This window comes from Dermochelys coriacea, chromosome 21 (assembly GCF_009764565.3).
Source record: "Dermochelys coriacea isolate rDerCor1 chromosome 21, rDerCor1.pri.v4, whole genome shotgun sequence".
Classification (NCBI taxonomy): domain Eukaryota; kingdom Metazoa; phylum Chordata; order Testudines; family Dermochelyidae; genus Dermochelys; species Dermochelys coriacea.
The window spans coordinates 4,806,402-4,833,348 of NC_050088.1; the positions used below are offsets into that span (position 1 = coordinate 4,806,402).

Genomic DNA, 26,947 nt, shown 5'->3' on the forward strand with positions numbered 1-26,947 from the left:
CAACTTTACTGATAAAAGGCACCACTCTACTTTTACTATGATGCCAGTGGAAAATTGCCAGCTAATAACAGATAGGTAGATAGCCAGTAGGGAGTCCTGATATCTGTTTGCTTGCTTATATTTACAGAAACCCCTACAAAACTTGTAAGCATCCAACAGTGTGATAGCTAACAAATCTAAGTGCGTGATCTGATGACTGTACCATCATCATCATCCCTCCTCATTCCTTCTGATTGCTTCAGCCCATGTTACTTCTTGTTTTCAGTTGAATTGCAAGCTCTTCGGGGTTTCTTTGCCAGTGTCTGTACAGCACCCAGACCTTGGGGCCCTGATTCCTGCTTGGGGCCTCCAGGTACTACCAGAATACAAATAATTATGTTCTGGCAATGTGCCAAAAATATTCCATGTTTGGTTATTTGAAAATGAATGGTTTCTCTGTGTGGAGCCACAAATAAAAGAGAGCCAACCTCTCTCCCTGCCCCAAATAAACCCTAAAAAATGTGCCAAAACTTCACTTCTCCCCAATCCCCATGTTTTAAACACTGTGGCACTGACCAAATGTGTGCTAAGAGCAGTACAATAGTGCTCTGCTTTCTGCTGCTACCCTGCCCTTTTTCCTTGATCTGTTCAATACAGTACTTAGCCCAATAGGATCTGTATTTTGATGCAACCTCTAGGCATTACCATAGAATAAATAGTCATTGAAGGGCTTTGGGACGGGCTTTTTCTTCTTGCGTATCTGCATAGTACATAGTGCACTACTGGTGCTATTATAAATCAGCCAGATGCAGAGTGAGTGAAGAAATCAGGGTCTGACCTTGGAAGTTAGTGGGGTTCATGAGACATATAAGGGTAGGTGGAACCAGCCTAGCAAGCTGTTAGGTGTTTTCTGAGTAATACATATACGGCTGGCAATAAAGTCCATGTGACAATGTCTCCTTCAAGTGGCTGGTTCACACAGCTGTAATAACAGCTGCTTTCTTCATCTCTTTTAACTCAAGTGGCAGAAACTTGTGGCTTTCGTGATGAACGTCTTTGGCTCAGTCTCCACAGGTGACCATGTGTCTGTCTGTACGCATGCAGCCACGTTTCATTGCATCCAATTGATGGAAAGTGACCTGGCTGGGTCACTACTAAGATCGGGATGCTCAGTTTTTCTTTATAGCAGTTACAACACACCACCTGTATTTCTTGTATTGGCTTCTGGCTGTTTGGTGATCTGGAGGGGCTATGCTCCTCACTCCAAGTCAATGTCTTTCCCCCAGTATAAGATGGTTCCTGTGACTTGCATCTTTTGCAAAGTTTTATTTTATAAATTGAGACTTTGCAATTATTCTTGTTCATGTCTGCGTGCAACAGGTGTCACTTTCAGTGTAGTACAGAGGAATCCCAAAATAGCTCAGACTCTGAAGGAAAAAATACTGGTTATTTCAGCCTTAGCTGTACTGAAAACCCAAAACTCACAGCCCATTCTGAAATCTGGTATTAGTATGGCAGGTGTATCGATTTTGTTGTGTTCTCCTATGTTTATTTTTTTTCCATACAGATGCTTTTTTTTGTGCATAGATTCTTTCATATGCTGTTGGCTTTTCACTAGCATCCACACAGCTGTCTGGTTGCTCAAATGCTATACCTGCCTTTGCTCTTCCTCTGGGTTTCCCTAGTTCAGATATTCTCAAACTGGTCTGTGAGCTCCATTCAGGTGGTCTGCGGGTAGTTTCCTCTAAGGTGTGCTCCTGGGCAGTCGCACACGAGAGAATGAAGGGCCACCTACCTAATTAGTGGAGCCGCACAGGCGTACCTCCACTAATTAGGTGTCTAGACCCTGGAGAAGACGCACATGTAAGGTGAGATGGTGGCCTTGGGGGGAATAGCGGGTAGGTGGGAGAAGGCAGTGGGGTGAGAAGAGGGAGTGGGGGAAATTTGGGACATACAGGGCTGTGGCAGCCAGAGAAATAGGCGACTTTTCCCCAGCTCCAGGGCTGCGGCTGCTAGGGAGAGATGGCCCTCCTTCCCAGCCTCAGCTCTGTGGCTGCTGTGGCGAGGGAGAGACCCCCCCTCCTTCACAGCCCCAGCTCGGGGGCTGCCGCAGCTGGGGAAAGAGGGAGAGACCTTCTTCCTTCCCAGCCCCAGCTTGGGGGTTGCTGTGGCAGGGGAGAGAGGGCACATCTATTGCATTAGAAAGATAAGACTACTGTTGTTAAAATATGAGTTGTGTGCTTTTATTTGTAGAACAAAAAAAATTAATTATTATTAAGGTGTTTTTTTATATAGTGCTTTTATCCAAAGCGCTTTTCAATATTTAGCTAACGGTACAAACAACATTTGGAAAGATCATTAAGTGGTCCGCCGAGACCCTCAGCAATTTTCAAGTGGTCCACGAATAAAACGTTTGAGAACCGCTGTCCTAGTTCTTGAAGATAAGTAATCTGAGAATCCAGCTTTCTTTGCCGAACATTGGAGCTAGCTATGACTCACTAGGGTTAACCTTCAGCCTGCTGCCTGAGGAGCTGTGTCCAGGCCCTCTGGAATGTTTTGCTTGCCTAACCCATGCAGGGCTGTGCTGATATTTTTAGCTATTATGAAGATTCTTGGCCTGTGACTAGGCCGGTGACCCAGGCAATGTCGTCATGAGCCTCAAAATCTTCACTCTGGGCACAAGCATGCATTTTATCCAGTTAACACATTTTTGAAGTCTGTGGATAGAAAGGGAAGAACTTAGAATTTTCCAATACTTACGGTAACCTGCACTTATGTAGTTTCTCTCTCTGTCTCCCTCAAGTGGCTAGGAGTTCTGCTGTTATAACACACAGAGGTTGAAGAATCTGCTACAGCCTTTGGGCTAATGCAGCTGGGTCTTTTAGGTCAGGCAGTTGAGGCTCATGCTTTCAGATCCAGAAGTCCAAGTTTTCATCCCTGCTGCCAAAAACCCATCCAGGGACATCTGCTTACATCCCCATTTTACAAATGCTTACACACACCCTTAGTTTTACTCAAGTGAGTAGTCCCTTTGAAGTCCCATTGTGCATAAAGTTAAACACGTGCATGAACATTTGCGGGCTCTAGGCCTAAGTGCGTTACTTCCCAAAGTCAAACCACATCTCCTCTCCCTGAAAGAGTTAATCAAACAGCATTACTATGCCATTGGAATGTTGTTACTGTTTTTTCTTTAGGAATGGGAGAGGATTTACTTTGGTTTAAAAAGAAAAATCACCACAAAGTTGTCCATGCTGTCAGTGGCACTTGTTCGAGATTTGCATTGCTGACTACCGACCCCAAAAGAGTTAACCGAGTAGGTGTGACTAAGCAGCAGAGAAAAAGATGCAAGCGTGAGAGGTTTGGAACCAAAGCAAAAAACCGGAGGTGAGGAGCATTAATAAAAAAAAAAAAGGGCAGAGGTGCAGAGTCCAGCAGTGACTGACTTTCTTGATTTGACTGGCCCTGGCATTGTTGGCATCAGTCTCCTGGGAAGGCTGCAGTTCCGCTGTTATAACACAGGGAGCAGCCTGGAGAATTTTGAGCTGCGTCACAGAGCTCAGAGAGAGAGAGAGAGAGAGAGAGAGAGTGTGTGTGTGAGAGAGAGAGAGAGAGAGAGAGCAAGCTCCCTCGATAGGTCTACTAGCAACAGCCCTGCTGCAGCAAGGGGGAAGAGAGAGAGAGGCAGCAAGAGAGAGAGACAGAAGTAATAACATCATGGACTGGGCTCCTGCAACCGGCCAGCTTAATTTTTAAAAAATTTATTTTGGCTTAATTGATATTGGAGGGTTCGCCCATTGACGATGCTGGAGACACGATGCGTTTAATCCCGCGGGGAGGGAGGGTGGGCAGACGTCGGAAGGGTTAACGGGAGGAAAATTCTGGAACATTCTATTCTGCGGCGCTGCACAGCGAGCGAGCGAAGGGCTAAGGACTGCGCAGATGTTTAGCGGGCAGAGGTCTTCAGCTCGGGGTCCGTCTTTCCCACGTATGTACTCTTTGATTGGGATTGGGTTAGAACTGCATCTTCTCTTATTTATTTACAGGTTCTCCCCCCCACACACACCTCCCTACTCCTAAGTTCAAACCCTGGAGTGGTTTTATTATGTTTTTGGCTGGATGTTACTGCACTGTTCTGCGTCAGAGCCGTTTTCTGAATGGAACGATGGCACAGGTGGTACGAATGTCGCTCTTGCCTCTGGTACTGTTATGCAGCTGGGGGTCGTGGGGGGAGATGACAACTTTGCAGAGGCTGTCGTTTAATAATTTTTTTTTTAATTCCTCCCTCCCACCTATTTAAAGGCTGGCATGTCGACCAGGGGTTGGTGCAGGGATTAACAGACACTCTGCGTTTTAAAGCTTGGAGGTTTGTCACTGCGTAGTTCAGAAAGTGGTAAATGGTGACGCAGTGATCATTGCAGGGCATGTTGTCCAGTTTTTAAAAGCATCAGGGGGACAGGTACACCGTGCCTTTCAGAGGCTTCCAGACTAGCTGAAAGGGGTTAAGGATGAGTCGAGAAGGGAAGCTAGGGTTTAGGGATTAAATGTCATCATTTTGGCGTTGGAAAGTTGTTTACCTTGCTCTCTCCGTGTCTCTATGTTGGCAGCCTTCCAGCTCACATGTGATAGTCTTCCCTGTACTGCTGCATCATTAACTAAGTGGCTGAGCTTGCACACTATTGGCTGGGGAGGGTTCTGAGCCTAAACACTTGATCCTATTGGTAGAAAGGGTGATGGCAGGTGAAAAGCTCTCTTGGATTGGCCGAGGGCAGGGTGTCAAATCTAAATGTTGATTTCACTTGCCTCAAATCAGTTCCAAACACTTTGTGACTAAATCACCTGGATTTTCTCTTCTTTTCCTTTTTTTTAAATTTTTTTAAGGCAGGCATTTGAAATCTCTCTCTCTCTCTCTCTCTCGCAGTGTCAGTTATGCAAAGTAACAAAAAGCAAGGGAAGGATATGACAAGCTCTTGGAGGTGGTTTGTTATGTTGTTTATGCAAATAATACAGAACCAAGTATATCGTATCTTGAATTACTTCAGTGACAGGTAAGTTTCCTGTTGTTGCAAAATAAGCCACAGTGACGTGTCAGTCAGGCCAGAAGAAAGTGATAGACTTTTATGTATCTTTCTCTTCCTTCTAAGGATATTAAGTTCTTGTTATTGACCAACAGCACAGGTCTGGAAGGGACCTGGAAAACAGGGTAAGGAGGCCAAGACAAATGGGAAGATTTTTTTTCATAACTATTTTTTACTATCTTCTCATTTCCCCCCCCTCCCCCGCCTCCTTGAAGTGATCGACAATGAAGATTTCAGTTCTGCTCTGACGTTCTGTGGACAAACCACTTGAGCTTGGGTCTCCTCTGCAGAAGCTGGATGGCTTCCTGAGCAAGGAGTAGTAACTTGCTTGATCGTTCAGTAGGGAGAGTTATTCCTCATCCTTTTTTCATGTGAAGTGACTTCAAGAATATGAGGGTATAAGCATTTAATGTATAACTCACCGACATCTAAAGAGCCAGGTACAGTGATTTAGCAACAATCGCTGGGTTTAGAACCAGATCATATGTATTGCGTTCTTCCTTGATTTCTTTTATAGTAATTTCTCTCCTAAAGTGTATCCTGATTTTTTTTATGTAATGTAGTTATATGCGCACGCACCCTTCCAGCACTGATTTCATCCGGTCTTAAAGGGCACCTGCATTGCTCTCTTATCTCCAGCTCAATATCTTGGGGCAGTAAAAAGGAGGGAGGAGACCATTTCTAAAGAGTGAGAAGTGGTAGGAGACAGAAGGAGGGAAAATAACAAGCCAGAGGGGAAAACTGATCTGTCCCCCCTTTATCTTCTCGTTCCCATCTCTACGTTTTTCACGACTCCCCCCTCTGCCAAGGTTCATGGTGAATTTTAAATTATCTTACTGCGGTTGCCATTGTCCCTGCTGACTTGTTGATCCCTCGCCCTGTGGATTTGGCTCTTTGGAGTCTCCTTGCTTCCTGCAGTGCCAGGTCCGCAGAGCAGCAGAACAGCAGTAACAATATGTGTCTGTTCGTCTTACTGCAGAGCACACAATACATATACGTACATAGACACAGTACTGCAGTTGCATTTGTACAAGGCAGCAGCTGGGTGAATGGACGAATGGTGGGTTAAGTCCATTTTGCTGAATGGCATGTGTATATGTGTGTCCCTTGTATTGCCCACCTATCGTTGCTGGGGGCTCTGTTAACTTGCAACGCACAGTGCCCAATAATGGTTTGGGGTTCCCACTGGATTTAAAGGAGGTACAGTTGGCAGCCCATCCACTCAACAGAGAGCAAGCATTCTTTGAGCACCCATATTTAAGCATAGAGAGTGGTTCATTTTTATTCCTTTTCTCATTTCTCAGCTGCTTACAGAGAAGTTTGCACTTGTGACTCATTTTTGTCGTCTTATTTTAACCTTTAAGTTTAGTTGCACTGCTAAACACGTGTTCGTATGGGAATTGAGGTTACCTGTTGCAGCTAAATCTATGGGACTCAAAGGATCATCTGAAATAAGGCAGTGACAGAAGCATGGCATTTTTCTAGAGAGTGATGGGGAAACTGACTCATTCAGATCATGTGGCTGGAGTTACTAATGTAAGTGTGTGAGAGGTATGAACAATCAATTGGTCAAAAGTGGTCTAAGTGGTTAAGCACTGAACAGGAGCCCGGAGTTTTGGTTTCTGTTCCTGGCTTTGGCACTTACTTGCTTTTGTGCGACCTTGGTCGTGTCAGTTTACCTCTTTGTGCATTGGCTTCCTCTTCTGTAAAATGGAGTTTATTATACCTGCCTCAGAGGGGTGTTGTGAGGCTTTGTTCATTAATGAGCTGAATCATTTAGTCTTTTCTCAAGCAAAACTCTTACTGATTTCCATCGCAGTATTTACTGTTGAAAATCACGTTCAGACCTTCCAATGGACGGCATTGTGCATTTGAAAGTATTACCTTGATGCTTTTCTTAGATTTCAAGGCCAGAAGGAGCCAGTGTGGGCTCCCCTATAGCACAGGCCATGGAAATTCCAGTGTTGTGGGGGGTTGTTTTTTTTTTTTTGCATCTGAGCAGGGCTCTGACTGAACAGGTGGCCATGATTGCTTCCTGCACTTGTTCTGCTGATGCTCGTGTTACATCTGTGATGCATTCTGTTTTGTTGGCGATGGGCGTCTCCGCTTTGTGGAGTTGGAGTGGTAAGGGTTAGAATGGAGATTCACAGAGACATAAATTTAACGTCGGTAGTAAAGAGTGTAACCATTAGCCAAAGCAGCAGTGGTATTGGCATCCACCATTTTCACCCCTCATAAGCAGCAGAGGAATCCAAATGGAGGCAACAGCACCACTAGCCATTTTGTTGCTTGCAGAGTAGATTCTAAGCCTGCAGTGCCGCTGCTGGTAATTTTCCATGTTGTATAAATACGGCGTTGGGCTGTGACAGAGCTTTGCTGATGCTGTGAGGAGGTTCTGTTCTTTCAATAAATGTTTTTGTTGTTGTAGGGAGAAATCTATTAAAAACATCCAAATACTAGATTTTTGTCCCCTTCCCTACCCACCAGAAATCACCCCCCGAAACCATTGAGAAAACCATATCTTGCTTGAGGGGATTTTTTTAACCCTGTGCATGGTGTTCTCTTGTAGTTGGTATGGGTGTGGCCAGGGATTACCAGTCTTTGGTGCCTGGGGTTTGGACATATGCCGCAGTGGTTAGCTATAGCTGATACTTATAGGTGGTAATGTGCCTGATTACAGGATTTCCATAGAAAATGCCAATTCCGAGTTGCATTGATGTCCTGGTTTATAGAGGGGAAATTTATTCCATTGTTTCTCCTGCCCTCCCGCCTCCCTACAGTTTTTGCTGGAAAAGGAAAAGAGCAGTGGATACTTATGTTGGCTCATGGAATGGTTTTACTAGTATTAAGAAATACTGATGGTGTTTATATAATTTATGCAGAGATAGACCTTGGAATAACTGTGCTCATACCCAGAGAGAGGTACCATCCACAGCAGGGTGGACCATCAGACCACCTCCTGCAAGGTCATTCTGCTGTCTCACCCTCAGCCGCTAACGGGTACCAGGACCAAATGTTCTTGAATTTTGATGATGATGATGAAGCTCCGCACCTGTCTCTGAGTTTTGCAAATAATCTCTACTTTTATAATGGGCCAAACCGAACCCCTAAATCTAAATAACCATCAAAATTGGCAGTATTTTGAAATCCAGTTATGAGTTTTGTGCTCTGAGCTGATCTTCAGAGCTGGTAAAAACCCTTTTTCCTGGACTGGTAAGCAAGAGGGAGCAAATTTTCAAACATAGACACCTAAGTTGCACCTGTGCAAAAAATAATTAAATAAACAGCCATCCATATTTGCATATCTGCTTACGTATTTATCTCTCAGATTCCTTGGGTTGCTGATTGTGCTTCTACCAGTGACCATCTAATTAGCCCAGTCCCTTGTGTATTCTTAGAGCTAGTCACTGCTCACTGGCTTTTCTGTCCCTTGCTGCTCTGCTGCTTGACCAGCTGATTCCTGATTTTGTGCAAGTGTTTCCATTTGCACAAGCCAATGATATTTTCAAGTAACTCTGGGCCCCAATGTGTATGGTATTGTTACTTCATTTTCATGGGAAAGGAACCCAGCTGCTAATTCTGATGGCAGTGTTGCCTCTCCACCCACAAGAAAACCTATGTGGTAGTTTGTCTGCTGAAAAACCAAGCCAACACAGCATGATTCAGACCTTAAGCTTTCCAAGAAGCAGATATTTCTTAGTTAAATACATCCCTTCATCTCCAAGCGCAACACTTTCTATATAGGGCAAATGGGTTAGAAGATTTGTCCTTGCGCAGCAACTGGCTTCATATTTGATTATGAAATTCATTGATATGCCGTTGAACCACTGGCATATGTGTTAGACTGAAAACATTTGGACGCTGGCAGGTTGGTTCCCCCATCCTCAGACAGATACGTGGGTTCCACGTACATGGCGTCACAACTGCCTGCATTCTTACAGACCATCCATATATGAAGCACTGGCTTCAACCTCCAAGGTTCAAGGATAGTTTCTGTGGAGGAAAGGAAAATGTAATAGTTCGAGGACCATCTAAGGATCACACGGCCTGAAGCTTGAGACTTGGCCAGAAGATGAAAGTTCTGAGTCTCTTTAGTCAACTGTTTCAATTGAGGGATCTGCAAAATAAAGCAGAAGGTGGGGTTCTAATATGTGTTAAACTACAGATAGCATGTTGCTATATAGCCTTGCATCAAGGGCTTGTATGGCAGTGATCATTTTAGGGGCATTACAGTACCAACCTCCTAGAACCCTTCTGTGCCAAGCCACTGATTGGTGACATGCATGTAGCCCACCTTCCCTTCAAGTGCACAGGGAAAGGCTTGAATTCCCTTGCTAATGCTTAGAAACAGACATTTCATAGAAGTTAGCAACTGAAAAAGACCTGTTGGGTTCCATCTAGTCCAGTGGAGGATTGGTCAATACAGTATGTTGTTCAGGCTAGCTTTAAATGAAGCGATGAGTCCCTTTTCTTGGCATGCACTTGAACAGTCTAGTAGAGCTAACCACTAGGCATTTCTCCTTAACAGCTGAAATTTCCCTTAGCTTAATTTCACCCCATCGCTCCTTTTAAAGCCTAGGGTAAATCATTTACTTTAGTGGAATTTCATCCTCAAAAGCCAGGTCTGAATTTGACCCCTTAGATTTTAAACTACTAAGGCAAAGTTATTCAATATTTCTTTAACCCACTCCATTTCATCTAGACATAGAAGGTAATGTGGCCCCCTATGACAAGGCCATAAAATATCGGATGAACTTGCCGTATGAGTTGGTGTGTCTTAATGCAGTGAAGTGAGTTAGCATTGGTTTGCAGTTGCGTATTATGTCATTTATTCTTTCTAGGCCTGGCATGAAACAAATCAGAATGATACTGTTATGATCTATGACCAGTGGAGCATAGTTTTCTACTTGGTTGTCTTGGCCAATAAAAAGTATATTGGTCTATATTAATGCCTCATTTGACTCTTGCATAGGAGGGCTGGCAGGGCATTAGGAGGCTGCAGATGGATGTGACGCAGAGCTGTGATCTGTGGGCGCTCCTTCCAGGTTGCTGCAGAGAGGGGGAGGAGCACGCACAAGTGGAACTGCAGCAGCATGGCTTCCCCAGATTTTTCCACCGTGCTAGCCTTGGCAAATATACTGCCGATCCGCAGCCTGGGCAGTCGGATCTGACCCACGGAAGGTTCCTCTGCGCTAAGCCATACTTTCTTGGTTTGGTGGAGGGAATAGGACTTTTATTTGGTGGGGGGATAATGCTATACAAGCTAAATACTCCATTTAACAAGGTTTTAATATGGCTCTGATAATTCAAAAGCTGTTTAAAACTGACCGTCCCTAACAAAAATTGACATGAATTGAAACCACTAGCCATATTAAACCACTTGGCAGAGCAAGAGTTAATCATGCAGTAACATGGGTTCAGTGCAGCAGTTACACATAAGAGAAATTGCTTTGAAATGTGACTGCAACACTTGCGTAGCAACCAATGTTCAAATATCTCTACCATTTCAAAAAAATCTTCCTGAAAATACCAAACTTTATTAAATTCTCTCCATGTTTTTTTAAACATATTTTTAAATATTTCTTAAAAAAAACTAGTGACTGCCCAAACCAAACCCTTTTCTGCTACTCAGTTTAAAAAAAAAATCTGCATCTCGATCTTTCTGCCCAGTCAGATATTTCCAAGGTAAATGTATGCTGGCATCTTGGAGACTAACTTTCACTTGAACAGGAGTTCAAACTGACGGTCTATTTGGAACAGAAATGCTGGCTCTCCTTTTATTACGTTACGATAGAATGCGACAAAAAGCCCTGCAACCTTTGCTAGTGGGAGGTCTCATGGGCTTCCAGGATTACTACTCTGAGTAAGGTTTGCAGGATCAGAGCCCTATGTTGTTTTAGTTCATTAGCTATATCACAGTAGTAGGGCAATGAATATAAGTGTAGGGTGCTGTCAGGGCTGTAATAATTAAGGGCATGCTCTCTTGTTTTTATTCAGTCCCTGCTCAAGCAAAACTCCCACTGGAAACTTTTGAACCAAGTGGAAAGATTGTCACAGCCTGTTGCTATCCTGTGAATAGATAATGCTGGAGTATGGAAGGCTGTCTGTCTCCTTTCACCAGCATTAAGTTCACTAAAACAAAAATAGTAATGGCTAGCCTATCTCTGACTTTTCACGTTCAGCCTAGGTTGATGAGGATGCTCACTAAGAGAGGCATGGTGATCTAATGATTGTAGCAGAGGAGAAGACCAGGAGTCGGGTCACATAGTGGCTGAGTGAGGCAGATGGGGACAGAGTGCCACACTGAGTGGGCATGAGTTACACATCTCTTCTCATGGACATCTCAACCCAAGCTTCAGATGTTCACCCAGTTCAGTTCTCTCTACGTGCTCTCGCTTGTTGCACCAGATCCCCAGGTCCTGTGCCTGGCTCTACTGTTAATTGATTATATTACCTTGTGTGTAATTTGCATTTCGTCTGTGTCTTAGTCTCCCCCCTGTAAAATGGGGGTATTTCCACTCAGAATTTTTGAGAAAATTAGGGTCTGATCCTCAGTTAACACTATTTCTGGGAATGGATGGAGGGTGAAGTCCTTAAAGCCACCTTTGTCCCTGTATTTTGGGATCGTTTAGGAGCCTGTGTGTATCGCAGTGCAAATTACAGCAGCCTCAGGGCTACTTCGACATACACTCTGCTTTCCATGGCCCCCTATGGGACCTGGGGAGAAGAAAATAGCTGTAACATGGTGGACTCTGGTCCTGCCTCCAGTTTGCCATCTCCACTGAGCCAGTACAGAGCCTTTATGCCAGCTAGGAAGGCCCCTTTGTAGGGGTGATTCTCTGGGTGGGTTCTGCCCAATTTAAGGCCCCTTCTTGCTACCAGATTGTTGCGAAGGGGCCTTAATGTCCATGAAGCCCTTAGGTCCTGAAAGAGGCTGTGTACATGCAGAGCATTATTGGAGCTGGCTGAAAAGTGTGAAAAAATACATATGTGGAAGTTCCACACCCACCCTCTGTTTTTCGCTGAAAACTTTTCAGCAGAAATGTTCCAGATGGATCTAATTGGTTATTTATTTCTCAGGGAGGGGTGTGTAGATACTGTGCATGCACACACTCACTTTGTGAGGGTGAATTCTGCCTACATGTAGTTTCTGTTTCCTGGGCAACTGCTAACCTCTTGCAGAATCATGAACTGTTCTGATTTTTTTTTTTTTTTTTTATATTTTCCCCTTCCCCAGTGCTACCTGACCTCATGGACATCCTGTATAAGATGCCCAAGCAAGCCACAGACTTTGGGAAAAACAGCATCAGCTATCAGAGATTCCTCTTTCATGAAAGGAAACTTGGTAAGATACAGGAAAACACGTAGGCTCTGACACTGAACAGCAGCTATATTGAATTGAATTCTGCTTTAAAATAGTTGACTGCAAATTCCTATTGACATGGGGTAAAGTAAAGGATTATGGTAATTCAACTGAGACTGAAAACAAATGAACCATTACACTTTTCTGTGTCTTCACTGTATTTTTGTAAATGTTAGTCCACTTTGTTGATGTTCCTCTTCCCCCTGTCCTGACTCTTCTCTGACTACTGCGCTGGGTATGGTTTTGATTAATACATTAACTAACTGAAGTTGCTGTTTTGTGAAGTCATGTTGGCTCTGCTCCTTTTCTGTGGCTCTATCATTGGTTGTGGTTAGAGACCTTGGAGCACGAACAGTACAAGACTGATTAAAGTGCCCTCTAATCTTTAGTGTGTGTGTGTGTGTGTGTGTGTGTGTGTGCAGCTTCTGTGTTCTTAAAAAGCTTGAGCCCATATTTCATTCAACGTGGTTTCCCCTCTCATATTTCAGATGCAAGATTTAATGAGGTAACAAAAGGGCTCCGACAATGCTCTAGCACTTAAGAATGTAAGAAATCATTCTTGACCTTAACACGTTTTGTGGGAGAGAGATTTCTTTAGATGAAAGCCTTGGAGTGAAGGAAGAGATTTGCAGACACTGAATTACTTGGACATCTAAATTAGAACATGGGCTCAAGCCAACATGCAAATCTTACTTATAATTCCTCTTTTCATTTTTCTGTCCTCATCTGTTTGTTCACAAGGACTGTCCTGATATGATCTCTTCCTGCTTCTCCTCCTCCTTTTTTGTCTTCTAATGTTTCTGTTCCCCTCACACTTAGGTGCAGTTTGACAACGGGACACAATATGTAAAACTAACAAGGATGCTCAGAGTTAAGAAACGCAAGAAGGGCTGAAGATAAGAAGGTTGCATTTTTGTCTGCTTTCTGAAAAGCCTTTAGATTGATTCTCCCCTGCCTTCCTACTGTGTCATTATTATGGGTTCCTGTGCATCGTGAGACACTATTATTCTGATTACAAGCTCTTTGTACATACAAATGACTGCGCAAGGTTCATGGTAATAAGAATCAGTCCCCTTGGTTGTGATTGGTGAGAAAACACAACTAGTTAAAGCATCAAGAACAGGAAGTTTGAGGGCAAAATAAATCAGATGGCATTTAGAAGGGGTTAGAGGTCATTTTATTGCATGCTGTGGAAATCTGAAATTCCATGTGTCATGATGTTAATCTTCAGTAATTACGCTTTCCTGTCATTAGTAGTTCTCTAGACTAGTTCCCATCTTAACTACTAGACTATACTACATGGTTCCTGCTTTAAAAGACTGTCTTATGATGTACCACTTCGGTGCATCATATTTTATCAAGATATCGTTTTCTGAAACGATAAATTAAAAATATCAGGGGGACATAGCTGTTATAAGGCATCGTGTTTTTTCCTTAAATTAAGTGATGGAGAAAGCTTGCAGCAGCAACTGGCCATCTTGAAAGAGATGAACAATCTGAAACAAATACTAGTTCGTGCCAAGGGAATGGTTGCTAGGTGTGACAGTTAGTAGCTATGAACTTAATGAGACATGAGTAGCGCTGTGGAGGAGGAGGAGGAGGAAGAGAAGGAGGGCTCTTTGGAATAAATGAGTAGGAAAAAAAAGAGTAATGCCAAGTTTCCAAAGTTTAATGTGACTGTTTTAATTAACTCTTTCTCACTCAGAAAACAGTCAGAGCTCTGCTATAGCACATCGTAATTTCCCTTTCTTTAAGTTGTTTTGCTTCTGGTAACAGTAGCTTTTTTGTCCCCTGCATTTACATATAGAATATATAATTTAGTGTTACTGAAAGGTACAGAACTGGCAGCCTATTGAAAAGGAGCAGATATAGGCACAAGTTCCCCATCCTCTGGCCCCCAGGATGGATGGCAGCACCCTCCATCAGTCAGAGGGGAGTTCAGTCTTCATGGTCCATTCCTATGCTGGGCCTCTCTGCTGAGACTGGGTGTCAGTGAGAGCAGGGTGTAGGGTTATTTTTGTTATTTCAGATCAGATCCTGCAAAGACTATTGGCCTAGCTTTTTAAAAGTGGATAGTGATTTTGGGTGTCCCTGGTTTTTGGGTGCCCAACCTGAGATGGCTTGAAAGGGGCCTGAATTTCAGAAAGTGCTGAGCTCTTGCCCTGTGAAAACTAGGCCCCTTTAAGAAGTCTTAAGTTGGGCACCCAAAAATTCAAGTCACATTTGAAAATGCAGGCTTCTTGTTCTTAGATCTTACTATGTGGATCCCCATTGGTTTTGATGAGACTATTTGTAGTCGTAAACACTGCACACAGTAGTTAGTAGAACAGTAAGATTGTAAGCTGGATTCTGGCTCTAGCTGTCCAGCTGAGAATTCCTGTGGTGGAGAGGAAATATCCGCTTGCATAAAACCATTAGACCAGGGCCAGCTGTCTGTAGCTGCCATGGCATAGGGGATGTGTCGGGCAAGATGGAGCTCTGCTAATTTTCCAGGGGCATAAATCTGTACCACACACTGGGGCTGGCACAGGCCAGTCCACAGAATCAGGGAGCCATAACAGACTCTCCTGACACCACTTTCCCCTACACTCTCCTATACCAAGCAGAGATTATCAGAAGAAGATAATCTGTCCCTTCTTCTCTGGGAAATGGATCTAGGCTATTGAATTCATTTTGCATGGGTTCCTTCAGATGGTAACTGCTCTCGGTCAAAGCCAGCTGGGTAGGTTCAAATATGCATTTTCCTCGGCATCTTCTGCTTACTTAGATGTTAACTTAAAACAATCAGTGGTTATCCGATGAGGCAGCTCTAGGTGCATCTGCCCTCACAATTCCTTTGTGGATGCGGAGAATTTGAGACTCGTTGGAAAAATGAATTTGTCTTTTTGGGCAAGGTACTGTGGGATTTTTTTTTAAATAAAGAGTGCGCCTGCCCTCTCTTCATTTGAACATAACTTGAGCAGCCTTTTGAATAGCTTTTACAAAACCTGGCATTAGAATCGGCAGCCCAGGCCAAGTATAACTGAGGCCCACGGTACGAAACCTCAGCTCACTTTAGAACTGTATTGCTTGGACTCGTATGCAGCGTTTGATATTGACCCAGCCTTTTCCCTGGCAGTTTTCTGGATTAGTGGGCAATAATTTTCTATCAGACGAGATGCAAATTATTCTTACCACCTAAAGAACTGATGGCCATAAGTTCTACAGCTAATCAACTTGTGTATGAATCATTGATGACATTATTGATGCAAATTTGTCCCCACTCCTGTTGCCATATAAGAAGCAAAACACTGTATGTAGGTGGAAAATGGTGGGTTTTAAACTTTTAGCTATGTGACCATTTTTTGGCCAACATAGATGCAGGCAAAGTCAAACACAAAAACTTACTGGGGTGGACGAATGCACACCCTTGATGTTTATAGTTGCATAAAGGGGGGATAAAAGTGTGAGATGTCTCTCCCATAGCTACATGAGCTCCTATGGGGTTAACAGGATTAAAGATCAGCAGATGTGACTCAGACTCAGGGCAGGGAGCAGCAGGAGCCATTTGTACATGGTTGCTTTTTAACCCTAAAAAAATGCTTTAATGTAACTGATACCAGGTGTAAGGGGTTGAGGGAGAGAGTTGGTTTAACTGTTGTTAGTGAGCCTTCCCAACACAAGAAGCTTTTGTGTTTTGAAAAAAGAGGATGTGTAGCTTTTTTTAAAATTGTTTCAGATGTCTCTTGTTCAGACCTGCAACCGTTGCTTCCTCTTTTGTTCTGATGTTCAGCCCTCCTGAAAATTCCCTTCAGAGTTTTGTGTTGCCATTATTCTGCTTGTGCTCTGAGCTGTTCAGGCCACTTTGGCATGGGTGGCAGGTACCATAGGCTGGGGAAGGCTGCACCTTCCCAAACAGCCAGGCATGGCCCTGCCCACGCTCCGCTCCCAGGCCCCCCTCCTGCTTCCCGCTCTGGCTCCAGTTCCCCATGCCTGGCCCTGGCTGGTGGCTGCCTGTGCCACCTGCCCTCCTGGCACTGTGGGGCGGGGAGGCTGGGGCTGCTGGCTGGTGGCCATGGTCTGGGGGCTCTGGGCTCCAGCGGGGGGGAGGGGCGGGGCCTTGGGCAGAAGGGTCAGAGCTGGGGGCTAGCCTCCCATAGCCGGCAGTCCATGTGCCGCCCATACAGTTTGGTTATGTTGTTTAGTCAGATGGTTCTTCATGCTATGAAGCCTGAGGTGAAGTGGATAACCCCCTCCCCCCACCCCGCCCCAGTGGCAGTGGGAACGGTGAGGGGCTGATTCTCTTACTTGATCCTGATTTTATGCTAGTGTGAGATCTGGCTCTGGCTCTGGCTAAGTTAACATCGAATCTGAGCACTGGTACAATAAGAGAAGGAAAGACTGAAACTGGAGGAGGAGCCTCACTCCCCTTAGTTGAAACTAGCTGCTGCCTATCAAGGGAAGCTGATTTTTTGTTTTTTCTTCCCTCTTTTGGTTGCAGCAGCTTTGAATAGCTGGCATACCATCAAATAGAAGTTGGCTGAATGGGTCAACAAATGAGGATGAAGCCTTTAAAATGTAGAAGTTCTGCAAGCTACAGTGTGTGGAGATAAAATAGACAAGAATAGTTATAATAGAGAGAAAAGTTATAAGAATTCAGGTTCCAGGATTGGTCAGTGAGGGTCATCAGAGAGATCTGAATGAATCACCACTGAACAGTTTAATAAAGCAAATAATAGTCAGTGCAGTGGAAACCACTTCTAGTGCTATTTTGTTTAATAAAATAACTTCCCTTTCAGTAGGGGTTGGCTGGAACTAGGAATGTGATTTGCATGTCGTGACGCATCGCAACAGTTTGGGGCTTTCCATTTCTCTTCACTGTCAACATAGGTTCACTGGTTCAGAGTCAGATCCACTGTTGGTCTCCTTGCCCACTTCCTGTTTGTCTCTTGGGGCTGTAAGTGTTGAATATTGCAAGAACTCAAATATTTAATGCACGGTTCTTCTCTTTGGTTGTTTTGAAGCTTGCTACTTTCCTTGGAAAATCAGGGTTTAAAAATGATTTACTGCTCTAGTGACTGTAGGTATGTATTGGTGCTTTGCAAACATAGAACGTAGGAAAACTAAAACCTTACTGCTAGGAGCTTTGAATTCAAGGACGAATCTTACCTCTACCCGTGTCTGCCTTGTGGAGTTCACAACACTGATGCCTCCATGCCTCTGGCTGTTCCCCACCAGCCCAAGTGTCCGCCAAAAAGCTCCTGCAGACTGTCTAGTGCTGTCCCTTCCTCAGGGACAGTGTGAGGAACTAGGGAAGTAGCGTCTCCCTGATATATTACAGAGGCAACAGAATGTTTTCCAGCAGGATGACTTCAGGGTGTGTGAAGGTTTATGCTATAATTACTTGATTTGAATTGGGGTAGAACTCACAGGTGAGTTGTTCCACACTCCATCTTTCCCCTTTTCCATCCAGCAGAGGTGGTGGGAATTGGGAATTAAAGGTGAGTGATATCACCCACAGTTCCACAGGAGAGTGCCAACTTGGATCTGTGCCTTAAACCACTCTCCAGCAAGTACTTGCAAATGCAAAGTCCCACAAAGTGTATTTCCTTCCTGCCGTACAGACGGCTCTTTCAGGGTAACAGGGAAAATGATTCATATGAACTGTCCTTCCTTATCCAAGTGTCTTACTAACACCTGGAGGCCATGCTGCTGAACCGTGAAGTGTCTATTGGGCAGCCTACAAGGACGCACAACCACTGAAAATTTCTATGCAATTGCTGCATTTCTCCACCATATTAAGATTACATGACATTTCTAACTACCACCACTAGAAAACAATTCTGTAGTGTGGCTGGTGGTTTGTGATGCCAAAAATATAACACACATTCTGGTCAAGTAGCCAAAGCTGGACAAGAAACTTGGGTATTCCAGATGTTGGGAAGTAATCCATTTTCTGAAGTTTGCTTGCCGTGTGTGTGTGTATATATATAGAGCTACATTTTCAAACTCTATTGCCTAAGTTACATCTTCAAAATATGTGCATTAGCTCTGTGAAAAGTGAATGAGTATAATGGGAGATATTTAAACCATGTTTTGGGTAGCAGAATGTTTTGCAGTTTTTGGAAAAATGCCTGTGATGTGATGTGATATATATTCATATGATACAATTATTTCATGCACTGAAATTAGGATTCCAGAGATAGAAAGGGCGCTCTCTAGTTTGCACTGCTGAAAGTGCACATTCTCACTGGTCCATCCAGTCAGCCTCTAATCTAACCAGCAGACCCAGCGTCATCCCTGGAAGATGTCCAAGAGAAGACCATTGCTGGTGGGGATGAAGAGTGCCCACAAAGCAGAACAGAAGCCCTGGAGTCTGTTTGCTCCAAGACATGTTTTTTTAGGTAAGCAAACTACAAAAAGTCAAATCGTCTCCCACACCTGTTTTTGTTTCTAAATCTGGTGTCTGAGTCAAAATAATTGCTGGAAAGCGAAAAAAAATTTGGTGGTGCTGATGTTTGTCTTAGGCTTTTCTTTCTCCTTTACAGATCACCCTGAATATGGAATGTGGTTATTTCCTGAAGGTTCTGGGGACTAGGCTAACCTGAAAATGCTCTACGATAGCATTCTGCAAAAGATCTGGCTAATTATGGCTGACATTATTAAACCTCAGTATATCCATGTGGTTCTATTACCTGAGCCTCTTATCAAAGGAAAACATTAGTCAAGCTGTTGTCGAAGAGTGCTTCTTTGCTCTATAGAGATTATCAGTTTGCAGTGATTGATTTAGATTAGGAGTAATGGGAAGAATGTAAAAATTCCATTTCACCAGTGGCTGGGACTGAATTCCATTTCACCATTTCGACCATTCTAGTTGCGGGGACTGAAGAGAGTAGAAGGGACCTACTTCTGCTCTTAGTTAGAGGCAATCTTACTGGGTTCAAATAGTGGAGTTACATCCATTGTAGCAAAAAAATTCTTGCGTTTCAACCCTGATGCTACGCATGTACAGTATAGATGGTGACCCACTATAAATCTGCAACACATAAGATTGTGTACATTACTGAAGGGTCTGGAGTAGTCTTCAATCAACAGGATATGTAAAGCAGTAGGAGAAGAGTAAAGAGAGGACCTTAATGATTGTGGGTAGATTCTGCTGTCTCACTGATCTGCTTGCTGTTGCCTCAATCTATGCATATATATTTCCAGCCTGATTTCCTGTGTTATCTGTAGGGCTGTCATCGGATGTCAGGTCTCTGTGGGCATCATCAACATTTTTCCAGATACTCCAAGAGCAGGAGCTCGGTTCATTTGAAAGTGGCTGCAATCTAAGGCCATGAAAGCAGAGATGGGAAAACACCCCTGAGGCTATGTCTACCCTGTGTACCTTGCAGCTGTACACTCTTTGTCGGCAGGAGAGACAAAATAAAATCACCCCCAGTGAGGGGCGGAAGCTTTGTTGGCGGGAGAGCATCACCCATCGTCCAAGCTCTGTCCACACTGGCACTTTTTGTCAGTAAAACTTTTGTCAATTGGTGCGGGGGCGGTGTGTTTTTCACACCCCTGACTGACCAAAGTTTTTACTGATGTAAGTGGTAGTGTAGCCATAGCCAGATTCTCTGCTTTTTAATGTCTGTGTTTAACTGAAATGGCTTTAACTGAAGTGTGCTGCTTTCTAGTTCATAGGGCCGACATCACTGATGGTGGGTGGGTATCTAGGCTAGACCCTCAGTATTGATGGCACAGAAGCTGTATTGGTTTACACCAGCTGAAGATTTTGCCTGTATGTGTGTACGCACGCATCTCCCTACCTGCCTATTCTAGCAGGAGAGAGCCTCTATCTCAGAGCTGGAGGTGCTGTCACTGAAGCAGTGGAATGATTCCCCCACACCACTGACTGAATTTGCCTCTCACCTTGCTCGCATTTCAGCTTGACAAAACAAAATGGCTGCTAGTTCATCTGAATGCCTTTTGAATAATACATCTTGTCATCTGTAGCAAATGAATCACACCCGCTTCCTATTACCACAATCATTTTTTTAGAGAATGAAACTGGAATTCCTTTTCTTTTCTATTCCAAACCACTCTGAGCTGTTTTCTGTCCATGCTTGTCTTCAAATGGACTTTGGCCATTAAATCCTTTCAGCAGAACAAATGAAATGCAGTGCATGCTGAAACGCTATGAAGTAGCATTAGTTTTCACATATTCCTTGTTGCACTTATAGGTGCTGCTATAAAACAAAACAAAAATCTCTACTTTAACTGGCTGCATCTCATAGAAGAATTTCATTGTGGTCCAATGGTTAGAGAAGGGCACGCAGAGTCAGGACTCTGTCATTTACTTACTGTGTAACGTTGAGAAAATCACTGTGCCTCAATTCATACATTTATAAGATGAGTAATACATACCCACCTCCCAAAGGGGTCACTACATTTAATTAACATTTGCAAAGTGCTGTTGTGTGAAAGGGCCTATAAAAACCCAGCTTGATGGCATTTCTATGCTTGGAAGTTTGGATATAACGTGATAACTATGGAACGCCACGTCGGATCGATTGCAAAATTTCAGGGAATGTTCTAGGCATTGATGGGCAGAACCCTATTGATTTTGGCAAAGTCAGCAGAGAGAAATTGGAGATAGATGGAACCCCTTGCATCTGGTTAGCAGAGCTAGGAGCTTCGGCCACCTCTGTAATTGTCTACAGATCAGATAAGTGGTGGATGGCAGCCATTAACACATTAAAGCATAACAATATCTACCCCTCATTTTAGCTCTGTCTGTCCTCCCAATCCAGTTTAAAAATGTTGACAGAGAAAGAAAAGAAGAAGAATGGGTGTGGGAGGGCACACATAACCCCTGGCAGAGGGAGAATGTGGGACCCTGGTATGGGGAGAAGCTGAGTGCACACAGAGCATGGGAAGGACTGGGGGTGCACACAGTCCCTGGCATGGAGTAGAGAATAGGGAACACAGAGCCTGTAGCATAGGGTGGAGAGGTTGAAACAAGTCCCTGAAATAGAGGGGGATTGGAGGGCGGGGAGGATGGACGCAAGGACCCCCTGGTGTGTGCAGTGAGCTTCAGTCAGCTTCACTGACTGAAGCAAAAAAAGTGTGTGGCCCCTAGTTATTATGGCTTGCAGTATTTCTGCTGCATCCTTTGTCTGTTTTCTGACCCTCTTCATTCCAGCTGAACCATGAACATTTTTGTTGCTTATCGGATGGACATATTGTAGCAAGGATGGATTTGAATGCATCAGGAAATTGCCTTATAATGACAGTAGTTTCCACTTAATATCTTTCTTGTCCAAGAATCAAAAAATACTTTATTAAGGTAAGTAAGTATTATCCCTATTTAAAGATGGGGGCAACTGAGGCACCAAGATGTCTTGTATGACCTTGGATACGTCAGTTTCGAGTTAGTAACAGAACCCAGGTCTTTTGATACACATTTAACTACTTTCATTACCAGATACTGCCTCTTAGTATTATGTAGTTAATATTGTAAATCGTTGGTGGCAGGTAGGCAAATTAGTTTGGCTAATGTTACTGTCTTACTCTGAGCAATGGATGGGGCCTGTTCAGTGCTGCCTGAGCAGCTTTTAACTGAAGCCCAGTTAATACAAATGTATGTGTGTGCTGGTGTTTGTTTTTATCCCTGTAGTTCCCTAGCTGAGAGGCATCCAGCAAAGTTTATTGTCACGTCATTTGTAAAATATGTACTTGTTGCATTTGAAACTATTTGTTTAGCTGGAGGCCATGCTAAATGACTCTGTACTAATTAACCTGATGTGAAAGAGGAAGAATTACAGCTGAAGTGCATTGCATACCTAGACATGTTTAGTACATGAAAATAAACACAAACCCAATACCCTCCTTTTTAGTATTAATCTAAAGCAGAGGTTCCCAAACTTTTCTTATTGCATACCCCCTTCCAGATCTATCAGCTGCCCACATATCTCCTTCCAGATCTACTATTTGCTTGCGTTCCCTTACCTGTCTGACTGCTGATACTTTGTGTTCTTCTTAACGCTGCCTGTCTTGAGCCATCTGCCCATATTTCATTGTTATATAGGAATAGAGTTATTGTGAAATGTATACAATTGAAAAAAAAAAAACAACCCTGACTAAGTTCTGAGCTCAGTTAAACTGGACAGTTGCTGGGCAACCGAACCGCACTGTACGGTGATTGGAGGTGAGGGCTCTGTACGTCAGCGTCTCCGTGTATCTGTGTTCTCATTGATACATCTTAAAGTCAATTAACTACCATATTTTATATAGCAAATTCCCAATGAGTTTTAAAGCTTTGTCTGAGTAGTCTATTAGAAAAATGCAATAAATAAAATAATTAATAAACCCACCATTACACAATTTCTCCATCGTACCCCCTGGAGTATATGTACCACAGTTTGGGAATCTAAAGCATTGGTTCCATTGAGGTAGAGAGCTGGCTGAAATATTCACCTGAGATGTCCAGTGTTTTTATGCTATAAAACTAATTAGGTCAACCTTAAGTCATAGAATATCAGGGTTGGAAAGGACCTCAGGAGGTCATCTAGTCCAACCCTCTGCTCAAAGCAGGGCCAATCCCCAATTTTTGCCCCAGAGCCCTAAATGGCCCCCTCAAGGATTGTACTCGCAACCCTGGGTTTAGCAGGCCAATGCTTAAACCACTGAGCTGTCCCTTCCCCCCAAGTCAATGGGACTGTTAGCCAAGCATCCATGAGACTATTCTATGTTGTTAGTCTTCTCTCTTAGCTAGGTGTCCCAAAAGTCTCTCTCTATCTATTGCATATTGGATATTTCACTTTCTCAGCGCTGTAATTCTTCAGAAGTCCACACAGTTTAGCACTGGGGGGAGGATGGGTACCTCAGCCTGTGTCTATGCTACAAGTGCTACAGCAGCGCAGCAGATGCACTACCTACATCAACAAAAGGGTGGTGGTGTTTTTTTCGGTCTGTGTAGTTAATCCACCCCTCTGAGAGAGGATAGCTAAATATAGCTGCATCTACACTGGTGATTAGAGTGCCCGAACTACAGCATGTGGAGACAAAAAATTTTTCACAGTCCTGAGTGTTGTAGCTCTGTCAATATGATATTTAAATATGGACCAGGCCGTGGAGTTTGTTTTAGGGCTCCTAACGCATTGTCTTCCAGATGAACCTGTCTCCAGCCCAATGGTTTCATCATTTCAGCTTGATGGTTATTGAAAGCTCTTTCCATCAGGTGGATGCTTGCAGCCCATATTAAATTATTTTGTGTCCTCCATCTGTTAGTAGGTAGGTATCCCTGTTACAAAAAAACACCAATGTAATGGACAGTCTCGGCACAGGCTAAGGACTGCATGGATTGTGGAGACTGAATTAGCTGCTTGTTCCCAGGTTAAAGTACAAGGTGGAGCAGGATGGGGGCTGCCCAGGCTGCAGCTGGTTTGTGAATAAAGTATTCAATCTTAAGTAGTTCTCATCAGCATAAAATAACTTTAGGGGTTAAAAAAAAGTAGAATCACTCACAAGTGTTTTCCTAGTTTGGTGTTAATCTTGCTACCTGGCTGTTCAGTTTAAAAGTTATTTCTTTCTAGAGAAAGTGGTTGCAAGGTAAAAGTGTGAATTCCTAAACAAAGCAGTAGCTTTCACTTCACCTTTCTAGTGGTTTAATACGTTGCCATGACTTATGAACAGTGCATATAATTGTTGTGTTTCATAACCCCTTCTGGGTCTGTCTCAATTGAAGTGAAAAATTATGTAGTACAGCTTAGTTATTGCAAAACATTTTACATGGTAATGTAATTTACTTACATGATAGGAGTCCAGGAAGTCAGCATTGCCCGGTCTGTGTTGACACTTTTCATGACCTTACAAGACCTTGAGTGGAGAGAGGGAATAGGGAATGGAGAAAGAGAGAAGGTGAGGGGTAATTTTGTCTTTATTAGTAAAGGGGCTCAACTTTTTACTTTAAAACACAACTTGCAAAATTAAAGAAACAATCTAAAAATGGTTATTTGAACACCATCTGTTTGAGAAACACTTATTTTAAATGTAGCCTGCAAGCTTCTTTTTTAACATCATCAGTGCTGATAAAGAGCTTGATACAATATCTTGGTGACAATGGGAACATTTCTTTCTTTTCATACTTACATGTTTAAAGCTAGATAATCTGTCTTGCTGGATATATTGCAGGAAAGGTATTGCACTTGAGCTGCCTAAGAGATCCAAGAGCTTAGTACCTTTTACTTCTCTCTCTATCTCTCCCCCCCATCCCCCACTTCCTCCTCCAGGTGTTGCTTTAAGACCAGCTCATCAAGTATTCCCTCATCCCTAATAATTCCCAGTGTCTTGTTTGCCATGTCGTACTTGGACTGTAAATTAATCTAGGCAGTAAATATATGGGTTCAATTCTGATAGTTAAAGCCTTATATGGCAGCCTGGGATTGAATTTATCCTGCTAATGTGACTTAAAAGCTAAGTTGCCATGTCTTCACTGCTGTTTTAACCTGAGGTAAGAACATACCTTTTTTTTGTACGTAGACACTGTGTGTGTGTGTGTAGCACAGCACCATTGAACTTCCACTACCTTAGAAAATGGCATTCCGAATGCTGCACAACATTGGCAGGATGACACATTCTGGCCAGGGCATCAAGGCAAAATATCACTCTTATGAAAATTGCCATGGCATCTTCTAGTGTCCATGAAGAACAGACAGCTTCTCTTCTTAAAGGACTTGTCTACACTTAAAATACTGCCGTGGCGCTGCTGTAACGCTTTAGTGAAGATGCTACCTACCCCGATGGGAAGACTTCTCCCATTGGTGTTGGTACTCCATCTCCCCAAGAGGTTGTAACTGTGTCAGTGGAGGAAACCCTCCTGCTGTCTACACTGGGAGTAAGGTGGATATAATTGCGTTGCTTGGGGGTGTAGAAAATCCACACTCCGAAGCGATGTAGTTATACCAATGTAAGTTGCTAATCTAGACCAAGCCAAACTTTCATATGAAAGACAGCTAATTGCATTGATCTCAGTTTATTTACCTAAGAAGGAACATGGACTAAGTTGACCTTGGTAGGATTTGAACCTGTGATTCCAAGGAAATGAGATAAGACGTTTAAATCTTAATGCTTGGCCTCCTACAGCGTATCCTCCAATTTAGGAACCACTATCCATTAATGTAAATATATTACGCACAATTCTGTTTTTATTAATTTATTTTTATACACAGGAAGATTTTTAATTTTTGTTTTGTCTTCAGTTTGTAATTTTCATATGCAAATGTCTCTAGTTGGGTTAAGAATGACCTCAACAGTGCATGCTTTTCATTACCTTTGGTTCACTTGACGTGGTTTGGCTTGTGTTGAAGCTCAAGGCTGGAGATTTAAAAGGAGGAAGAAACCAAAACAAATATAAACACATTTGAGGACTATTTTTCTCTCCCTGTTCAGGTTATAAAATTCCTGTGTGTCTGACGAGCTTGATATTTCCCACTAGCATTAATCTGGGGAGGGGTAGCTCAGTGGTTTAAGCATTGACCTGCTAAACCCAGAGTTGTGAGTTCAATCCTTGAGGGGGCCATTTAGGGATCTGGGGCAAAAATTGGGGATTGGTCCTGCTTTGAGCAGGGGGTTGGACTAGATGACCTCCTGAGGTCCCTTCCAACCCTCATGTTCTATGATTCTAACAGGGTTTTTTTTTTTTTTTCTTTTCTGATTGAGGGAAAAGAGGATGGTTGAACAAGCTTTTGGTGAATGTAAAAGCGGTATGTTCTTTCTTTGAATCAAACCTTTTTTCTGACCTGACAGACAATCTGTGAAGAGGAGTTTATAGAAGTCAGAGGCAGTTAAATATGATTAGCTGTTAATGAAACATTTTATGTTAATTTGGATCCTTCACTGGAAGAGTTGGCTGAGCATCCCGTTGCATGTGCTTAACTACAAACACAGGGTTAGGCTTAAAGTTAAGCACATTAATAAATGTTCTGCTGGATTGAGACCTTAGTTTCTAATTCCTTTCTTCCATCATTTTTTCACCTGTAGGACTTAAACTTGATGGATCATCATTTTGTGCCGTAGAACAGAAGCATAAGCTACATATTTAAAAACCAGTAGTTTCTCCCTTTGATTTGAGGAATCACAGAATTGTTCTTTAATGTTGGAAAAAGGAGGAAATTAACAGGGGAAAATTACAAACTTTCAATACAGATACAGAGAAAAAAAACCTTTATTTTCCGAGTGTTCTTGCCATTCATAATGATAAAATTTTAGAATTTGCCAACACTGACTCCAAATTTGCCAAGCATCTGAAAATTCAGTTAACTATACACGGTATTGCCACATCACTGTTACTCCACTGCTCTGGGTTCTGTGAGGTTTGAATGCTTTCATTTTTGTTACACTATCATTTGCTTTGTAAGACCACGGGAGGCAGAACCCATTTTTACAAAACTTGACCAACATCTCAAATTTTCCATCCTCAGTTTTAAATGCCTGTAATTTTTCTCAGAGTATTTTTTTAAATGAACACTTCCCCTGACCCCCATACTCAATCTCCTCAACTGTTTTG

At 43.1% G+C, this 26,947-nt stretch overlaps 1 long non-coding RNA gene across 3 annotated transcripts; it reads left to right on the forward strand.

Moving 5' to 3' along the window:
• The first annotated feature begins 2,772 nt into the window (after nt 1–2,772).
• LOC119846507 lies at nt 2,773–25,945 on the forward strand. Of its 3 annotated transcripts, none has more exons than XR_006276529.1 (6): nt 2,773–2,997; nt 3,174–3,964; nt 4,898–8,054; nt 12,292–12,399; nt 18,589–18,800; nt 18,945–25,945. It is a non-coding gene; the product is annotated as an uncharacterized LOC119846507 (long non-coding RNA). The 3 variants fall into 3 exon arrangements; XR_006276528.1 differs by lacking the exon at nt 2,773–2,997 and having other exon boundaries at nt 3,375–3,964; nt 4,898–5,024; nt 7,937–8,054; XR_005289901.2 differs by lacking the exons at nt 2,773–2,997; nt 4,898–8,054 and having other exon boundaries at nt 3,833–3,964.
• Nucleotides 25,946–26,947: the final 1,002 nt, after the last annotated feature.